Below are 9,996 nucleotides of genomic sequence, written 5' to 3'. Positions count from 1 at the left end.
CTGGGGACCAGAGTTCCCTTTTGGTGGGTGCTAGTAAGTCCAGTAATCTGGTGGTTCTTCTATGCCTTGTCCAAATGCTGGTCCGTGGGTAGAGAAGAAGAACAGGAATCTGGGGCGCTTAGCCTCCTACCTGGTCCCCTGGACCCTATGCTGGGTCCTGTTGTACCTGATCCGGAACAGCTACTCCCCTGGTCTCCCTGGTTCCTGTAGTTTCCTGGTCTCTTTGGTGGGAGAGAAGATCTGGAGTCTGGGGTGCTTGGCTCCCTCCGGGATTGGGAGCTCTGTGCAGTTCCCAGGCGATCTGCAGGCTCTGGAACACAGGCCGGGAAGCTGGCCTGTTTACCTGATGCTCCCTCCGGGATTGGGAGCTCTGTGCAGTTCCCAGGCAATCTGCAGGCTCTGGGACACAGGCCAGGAAGCTGGCCTGTTTACCTGATGATGCCAGAGGGACAGCTACTTCCCTGTGCGCCCAGCCTCCTCTCCTTTCCTGGAATCGTTGGTGGGAGAGAAGATCTGGAGTCTGGGGTGCTTGGCTCCCGCCGGGATTGGGAGCTCTGTGCAGTTCCCAGGCGATCTGCAGGCTCTGGAACACAGGCCGGGAAGCTGGCCTGTTTACCTGATGCTCCCGCCGGGATTGGGAGCTCTGTGCAGTTCCCAGGCGATCTGCAGGCTCTGGAACACAGGCCGGGAAGCTGGCCTGTTTACCTGATGATGCCAGAGGGACAGCTACTTCCCTGTGCGCCCAGCCTCCTCTCCATCCTCAGTTCTTGTTGCAAAACGTCACATCACTCAAGATAAAAATGTATTTTTATCATAATTCATCATCACAGTTTTTTCCTTTTTATTGTTTTATTAAAGAACAGTGTCAATTCAGGCAGTCACTGGCCAACACTTTCTCGTGATATGGAGTCCTCTAGAGGCATCGTATGTCAAAACCACTGTTTACTCACATGTCTTTTGCAAAGTTGAATTAAGCAATGCAGATGTCTGACAAGGAGGCAGAGAAGGGAACTCTGGAAGGATTATTTCTGAGCAAGTACCCAGACTGATCTTCTCGGTCATCTCCATTCTTGTGAAGCCTCCTTCTCCTCCATAGTCTCTGACACACTCAGGATGTGGGTGCAACACTGTGTGTCTTGCACAGAAATAGATGGCAGAGTCGTCAGATGTCAGGCTGCTGAGCTCCATGTACGCCGTGCTGGAGGATATGTCTCTATTCAGTGTGGCCTTGCCCAGGAACTTCTGTGCGTATTCAGTATTACCTCTTGTAGTACCAATCCATCCAATCCACTCCAGGCCCTGCCCAGGCCTCTGTCTCACCCAGTTCATATTGTATCTACTGAAAGTATAGCCTGAATCCGTGCATGACTTCACTGAGGAACCAGGTCCCCAAGCTCAGGCCCAGACTGTTGCAGCTGAACCTGTGATTGGACACCTGTAGAGATATACAGAGTAGGGGTCATTGTCACATAACACCCAGTTTCTTCTCCAGGTTTGGAACTTGGAGCAACTTACCTGTAGTTACTGACACAAGGAAGAGGATGATCCAGCTCCATCCCATGTTGAGGACCTGTGTGTTCAGTAACTGTTGAGAGGACACTGATCATATGTTGTGGGAGATGTGGACATCTCTGTATTTACCACCATACACTGGTGAGTTGCATATTCATGAAAATGGTAATTTTTAAATGAGGAGCTGGTCCTACTGGAGAACAAGTTAGAGGACACCTGGATCTAGCAGCAGGATCCTGAGGCTCCAGTCCTACTTCGCTCTAAAGATATATATATATGTATATATGTATATATACATATATATATATATATATATATATATAGTATCCTTCTTCCCTGGGTCCTCTAGATGATGAGGAAGTAACATCAGGACCTAACTCTCAATAGCTATCAGACCTGATACACTGGCTCCACTTGGAACAAGGTTATCAGACTGATTTACAGATGGTGACTGTGATTATGATGACAGTGATGGGAAATTTAAAACCTGCTGAGTTTGAACTTTCCAACCTCCTTTCTGATATATGCAGTTAATATTTGCCTTTCCAACAAACAATATACTACAAAACTATCTCAAATGAACCAAAGCAAATATACATCAGAATATTTGCACAACACTGCTTATTGCAGCAATGTCAAAATAACTAAATTATGTATCTCTCAACAGAGGATCTCACCAAGAAGACACGTTTATATTATCAGCACAAAGGAAATTTTTCATCTACAAGGAATTTGGAAATTACATCAGTTATGGAAAAATGGATGCAGCTAGAGAAAAATCTGTTAATTATAACCATCTTAAAAATCAGACATTAAACGAGACTCTCCTTAGTAGTTCTTAGATGTTGCATCCTTACATACAACTATGAATAAAAATACATGATGAAGTGAAAGTGAAATCGTCTATTAGGATAAAAGTAAAGGAGGAGGGGAAAATGAGAGTAGAGATTATGGGGAAAACAACTGTATGAAATAAATATGTATGAAATTTCTACAACTATGTAAAATTGGTATTTTACATTTTATATTTTTTGAAATTTGATCCATGTACAAAATATGGTGTGAGCATATCTATACCCATTATGCCCGACTGTTTTCTCATGGGATTTTCCAGTAAGCCTCTGTCCATCTTTGTGTCCGCTCTTGTTTCCTTAACTAATACCTCAATGAATCAAATCAATTCTATCTATATACACATAGATGGAATCTTTCAATAGTATACCTTTTAAAACTGGTTCTTGAAAGAAAGTGAATCCCTTATGAGAAATCACCATTAAAGTCAAGAATCTCCATAGTAAGATGAAGTTCTACACAGTTAAAACTGGAGTTGGTCTTTAACCAACAATGGAATGTTCTGGGAGTACATCAGGATACCGGAACAGGTGCAGTACATACACTCAGGACATCCCGATGCTTTGAAGGACAGTCATCCTTTATATACCAGAAAGGACCATGATGAATCTGATCTCAGCTGAGTTCCAGAGCATGGGAAATAGATGGAGGGGGCTCATGCATCAGGATGTCATATGAAAAATTGTCAGAACTCACATGTGAGGGAGAGTGTAGTGGCATAGTTATGTGGATCTCTCATCTCTCTTAGTTGTCGTGAGTGAGAATGAGGACAGTCTAGATTTAAGGTACTTTCTTCTAAACTCTTCCCAAATCACAAAGACCACATATTAGGTTATGTATTACCAATTCGGCTAAATACCTTATCTTTTAGAAAAATATGCAGAGAAAAATTATACATGAAATCCTAAATTCAGAAAAGGACAGATTGTGTGATTATCCCAATTTTCTTCTTCTCTCTGATCAGAAGGCTGAACAGGGCAGTGTATCATATCTTGGGACAAGGTATCCCATAGCAGAGCTACAAGGACTCAGCATTGTGGCTGGAACTTCAAGGACTGAGATCTCAGGTCACTGTCCAATAATCCAATTGAGAAAATGCCTCCCCCAGGGGAAAGAAGAAGTTACAGATAGAATTAGATGCTGCTAGTAATGGCTTTGATGACGATGTCTATTTGCAAATTTGTTGCCTTCTTGTATGTATGACAAATGGATGTTTATCCTTCCTATAAGGTTCTCATCTGATGACTAAAACATATATGTGCAATATTACTGAACAAAGAACTTTTATTATACTAAGTCTGAAGTAGTCTCACAGTAGCTGCAACAATTGTATTGCATGTTCTCAGCAGTTATTTGAGGTCATGACAGGAAACCTTAGGGTCTCAGAGGACACCCTCACTCTTCTGATGTTTGTCTCACTTACTATATTGTCTTTGTTGGTTCTGCAGTTCCCTCTGCTGGTCCTGAGCATCCTCAAAATGAGGTTGTTTCTGAGTACACAGGAAACCTGCTCTCTTTCTTTGCTGTAATGTACTGAAGGGCTTAATTCACTGGTAGCAGATCTCACACATAGGGAGAACTGGTCATTGAAAGTGTCTGTTATCACACTGAAAGACTTCTCAGTGACAGCTTTATGGTATGCAGATGTTTCTCTCACTACTACTTTTCCTTTCCTGGTGAAAGTTGGTTCTTCAGTGCCCGCTGCTGGTCCTGAGCATCCTCAAAATGAGGTTGTTTCTGAGCACACAGGGCACCTGCTCACTATGCTTCTACAATGTAAAGAAAGGCTGATTTCAGTGTTAGCAGAACTCAGCTTTAGGGAGAGCTGGTCATTGAATGTGTCCATTAACACACTGAAGGACTTCTCAGTGACAGCTTTTCGCTTTCTGCTGAGACCTGATCTTGATGAGAGAGTTTGGGTTAAAAGGAGGTCTTGGAATTCTATTGGAAAAGAAAAGCAATTATTTGCTTGTTGCAATTAGTTAAAGTTGAAGAAAAAGAGAAATTCATTGTCAGAGGAAAAGTCCAGATCATCTCTGGGATTGGGGTACAAACAATATAGACTGAGCCATGTCAGATGTGAAATTTTTGTAACTTTATTCACTGAGCCTTGATTGCTTGTGGGCTCCTGTCTGAATCCCAAAGATTAAACATAGAATCCTAGTGATGGGCTGTCTCTCATCAGAATGAAATCAACAGGTGCCCTCATCATTCCACAGTGTCTAACACTGGTGACAATGGCAGGGTTATTTCTGCTCATATAAGTGACAAACTGCAGGAGTAAAGATGAGTATGTGTGCTTATAAAGAAAGCTGGCACTTTTAAAACTGTTTTCTATTTTGATAGGTGAACATATAGCATTTTGGATTTTTTAAGGGAAACTGTTATATGTGGGTTAAGCTCAAGGTCCCAAAGGAAACAAATGCTTAGCTCCCTCTGCACCTGCTTCTGGTCTGACCCAGAGTTCCAGGCTGCTGTGGGACTCCTGCTGGAGATAGCTCTAATGCTCTTCCTGAGACCACAGCAGAAGTGCTTGTTGGCCTGACTGAGATGTCCCTCTGTGTGGTTATCACAGTGTATGTGGCTGTCACTTCTAACACATAAGTCAGCCTTGAGGACAACTCTTCCTCAGATGGGTTTCTGAAGGTGAAGTTGAACCTGAAGAAGAACGACATGTTTTCTGTGACTCCATGATAACATCATTCTCCCAAGACCTCAGCCTGATTTCAAAGACAAACTCGGCTCCCGGCTTCCAGAAGAGCCGCCCACACAGGAAAGAGATCAGCCCCTCCAAGACCCCAACCCCAGCTAGTCCAGCTTCAAGTGAGATTGGGTCTCCGGCTGGGACCGCCCACCCATCACCCATCCCCCTCCATCTTCGGGGCCACTCCCAGCTTCCAGAAGACCCGCCCACACAGGAAAGAGATCAGCCCCTCCAAGACTCCAACCCCAGGGAGCCCAGCTGCAGGTGAGATTGGGTCTCCAGCAGGGACCGCCCGCCCATCACCCATCCCCCTCCATATTCGGGGCCGCTCCTGGCTTCCAGAAGAGCCGCCCACACAGGAAAGACATCAGCCCCTCCAAGACCCCAACCCCAGGGAGTCCAGCTTCAGGTGAGATTGGGTATCCAGCGGGGACCGCCCGCCCATCACCCATCCCCCCCCGAGATCTTCTGGGCTGCTCCCAGCATCCAGAAGACCCGCCCACACAAGAAAGAGATCAGCCACTCCAAGACCCCAACCCCACGGAGCCCAGCTTCACGAAAGATATCAGCCCCTCCAAGACCCCAACCCCAGCGAGTCCAGCTTCAGCATCCCCAGCTTCAGCTGCAGTAAGGAAGGAGACCAGTCGAGACAGAAAGACCCCACCAGCACCCACTGGAAGAAGAGATGGGAAGAAGACAGAATAAGAGATCACTCAGCAATAGAAACACCAACATGACCCCACCAGAATCCAGGGATCCAACACCAGCAAGACCCGAAAAGCACTACATAGATGAAGAAGAGGAGACAGACATTAAAAATTATTTCATGAAGATGATGGAGACCCTCAAAGAAGAAATGAGGAAATCCCTTAAAGAAATAGAAGAAAAAACAAACAAAAAATCCATGAAATGGGGGAAAAAATTCAAGAAATAAACAAATCTCTCAAAGAATCTAAAGAGCACCAAGAAAAAACAACTAACAAAATTAAGGAAATAGCTCAAAAAGTTGAAGGATTGAAAGCTGAAATAGAAACGATAAAGAAAACACAGAATGAAGGGATGCTGGAAATAGAAAAGCTCGGTAAATGGTCTGGAACTACAGATGCAAGTATCACCAATAGAATACAAGAGATAGAAGAGAGAATCTCAGGTGCTGAAGACTCATTAGAGGATATAGAGTCGTCAACCAAAGAAAATCTCAAAACCAACAAATCCTTAACACAAAATATCCAGGAAATATGGGACACCGTGAAGAAGCCAAACCTGAGAATAATAGGTATAGAAGAAGGTGAAGAACTTCAACTTAAAGGTACAGAAAACATATTCAACAAAATCATAGAAGAAAACTTCCCTAACCTAAAGAAAGATATGCCTATGAAAGTACAAGAATCTTACAGAACACCAAATAGGCTTGACCAGAAAAAAAAGTCACCTCACCATATAATAATCAAAACATCAAACCTACAGAGTAAAGGGAAAATATTAAGAGCAGCTAAAGAAAAAGGCCAAGTAACATACAAAGGCAGACCTATCCGAATTACACCTGACTTCTCAATGGAAACGATGAAAGCCAGAAGATCCTGGTCAGATGTCCTACAAACGCTAAGGGAACAAGGATGCCAACCCAGACTACTATATCCAGCAAAGCTCTCAATTACCATAGATGGAGAAAACAAAATATTCCATGACAAAGCCAGATTTAAACAATACGTATCGATGAATCCAGCTCTACAGAAAATGCTAGAAGGAAAACCTAGAGCCAAGGAAGATAACTACATTCACAAAGACACAGGCAATATATAAGCATACTTTACAAAACACCAAAAGAAAAAGGGAGGAGAAACTACACAACATAACTTCATTAACAATAAATCAAGCGCAAACAAGGATCACCAATCAATGGTCATTAATATCCCTCAATGTCAACGGCCTCAACTTGCCTATAAAAAGACACAGACTAGCAGAATGGATACGAAGACAGAACCCTTCCTTCTGTTGCATACAAGAAACACATCTCAACACCAAAGACAGATGTTATCTCAGAGTAAAGGGCTGGGAAAAGATCTTCCAATCAAACGGCCCCAAGAAACAAGCGGGCGTAGCAATCCTAATATCTAACAAATTAGACTTCAAATTAAAATCAATCAAAAGAGATGAAGAAGGGCACTTCATATTCATCAAAGGAAAAATACATCAAGACGAAGTCTCGATTTTAAACATCTACGCCCCAAATACAAAGGCACCTACATTCGTGAAAGAAACATTACTAAAGCTGAAAATGCACATAAAATCTCACACACTAATAGTAGGAGACTTCAACACTCCGCTCTCACCCCTAGACAGGACCTCCAGACAGAAACTTAACAAAGAAACAAAAGAATTAATAGAAGTTATGACCCAACTGGGTTTAACAGACATCTATAGAACATTCCACCCAAATACAAAGGGATATACCTTCTTCTCGGCACCACATGGAACCTTCTCTAAAATTGACCACATAATAGGAAACATAGCAAATCTCCACAGATACAAAAAAATTGGAATAAGCCCCTGCATCTTATCAGACCACCATGCATTAACATTAGAATTCAACAATAACACAAATCGCAGAAACCCTACAAACTCATGGATTGAACAATGCACAATTGCACCATCCCTGGGTAAAAGAACAAATAAAAAAAGAAATTAAAGACTTCCTCGATTTCAATGAGAATGAAGACACAACATACACAAACTTATGGGACACTTTGAAAGCAGTGCTGAGAGGAAAGTTTATAGCACTAAGTGCCCACATGAAAAAAACTGGAGAACAGTCATACCAGAGAATTAATAGCATAGCTGAATGTTCTAGAACAAAAAGAAGCAAACTCCCCCAGGAGGAGCAGACGCCAGGAAATAATAAAATTGAGGGCTGAAATCAATCAAGTAGAAACCAGGAAAACGCTGAGAAGAATCAATAAAACAAAGAGTTGGTTCTTTGAGAAAATCAACAAAATAGACAAACCTCTGTCCAAACTAACCAAAAGACAGAGAGAGAACATGCTAATTAACAAAATCAGGGATGAAAAAGGGGACATAACAACGGACTCTGAGGAAATCAAGAGAATCATCAGGGCATACTTTGAAAATCTGTACTCCACAAAATTTGACAATTTCCTGGATAGATATCACTTGCCAAAACTAAATCAAGAACAGATAAATAATCTAAACAGACCTTTAGCCCCTAATGAAATAGAAGCAGTCATCAAAAGTCTCCCAAACAAAAAAAGCCCAGGTCCAGATGGCTTCTCTGCAGAATTCTACCAGAAATTCAAAGAAGAGCTCATTCCAATACTCGTCAAAGTATTCCACACAATAGAAGCAGGAGGCTCACTGCCAAACTCTTTCTACGAGGCTACAAGTACCTTGATACCCAAGCCACACAAGACACAACTAAGAAAGAGAACTATAGACCAATTTCCCTCATGAACATCGATGCAAAAATACTCAATAAAATACTTGCAAACCGAATTCAAGAACACATCAGAAAAATCATCCACCATGATCAAGTAGGCTTCATCCCAGGAATGCAGGGATGGTTCAACATTAGAAAATCTATCAATGTAATCCACCATATTAACAATCTGAGAAAGAAAAACCACATGATCATCTCACTAGATGCTGAAAAAGCCTTTGACAAAATCCAGCACCCCTTCATGATAAAGGTCCTAGAGAGATCAGGGATAACAGGAACGTACTTGAATATAATAAAAGCAATATACAGTAAACCAACAGCTAACATCAAACTAAATGGAGAGAAACTCAAAGCAATTCCTCTAAAATCAGGAACAAGACAAGGCTGTCCACTCTCTCCATATCTCTTCAATATTGTACTTGAAGTTCTAGCTACAGCAATAAGACAACAAAAGAAGATAAAGGGGATACAAATAGGAAAAGAAGAAGTCAAACTTTCACTATTTGCAGATGATATGATAGTTTACATAAGTGACCCAAAAACTCCGCAAGGTTACTCCTAGAGCTGATAAACACCTTCAGCAATGTGGCAGGATACAAGGTAAACTCAAAAAATCAGTGGCCCTATTATATACAGATGATGAAGTGACTGAGAAAGAAATCAGAGAAACATCACCTTTTACAATAGCCAAAAACAGCATCAAATATCTGGGGATAATGTTAACCAAGGAAATGAAAGTCCTGTATATCAAGAACTTTGTGTCTTTGAAGAAAGAAATCAAAGAAGATACCAGAAAATGGAAAGATCTCCCATGCTCTTGGATTGGTAGGATCAACATAATAAAAATGGCAATCTTGCCAAAAGCAGTCTATAGATTCAATGCAATCCCTATCAAAATTCCATCACAATTCTTCAAGGACATGGAAAGAACATTAATCAACTTTATATGGAAAAACAAAAGGCCCAGGATAGCCAAAACATCCCTATACAATAAAGGAACTTCAGGAGGCATCACCATACCTGACTTCAAGCTCTATTATAAAGCTATAGTCCTGAAAACAGCTTGGTATTGGCACAAAAATAGGCAGGTAGACCAATGGAACCGAATCGAAAGCCCTAGTTTTAACCCACACACCTACGAACACCTGATTTTTGACAAAGAAGCTAAAACTGTACAGTGGAAAAAAGAAAGCATCTTCAACAAATGGTGCTGGCATAACTGGGTACTGGTATGCAGAAGACTGCAGATAGATCCATGTTTATCGCCTTGTACAAAACTTAAGTCCAAATGGATCAAAGATCTCAACATACATCCAGCCACACTGAAACTTTTAGAAGAGAAAGTGGGAGATACTCTTCAACGAGTTGGTACAGGAGACCACTTCCTAAACATAACACCAGTGGCACAGGCACTGAGATCGACAATTAACAAATGGGACCTTCTGAAACTAAAAAGCTTCTGTAAGGCAAAGGA

At 41.8% G+C, this 9,996-nt stretch overlaps 1 pseudogene; it reads right to left on the bottom strand.

The window, feature by feature from the left end:
* Positions 1-942: 942 nt before the first annotated feature.
* LOC101831736 lies at positions 943-1,561 on the bottom strand (annotated as a pseudogene).
* Between the last annotated feature and the right edge of the window lie 8,435 nt (positions 1,562-9,996).

This window comes from Mesocricetus auratus, unplaced genomic scaffold, assembly GCF_017639785.1.
Source record: "Mesocricetus auratus isolate SY011 unplaced genomic scaffold, BCM_Maur_2.0 Super-Scaffold_15014, whole genome shotgun sequence".
Classification (NCBI taxonomy): Eukaryota; Metazoa; Chordata; class Mammalia; order Rodentia; family Cricetidae; genus Mesocricetus; species Mesocricetus auratus.
The sequence above is the reverse complement of the archived record's forward strand: the minus strand, read 5'-3'. Positions and strand labels throughout refer to the sequence as shown.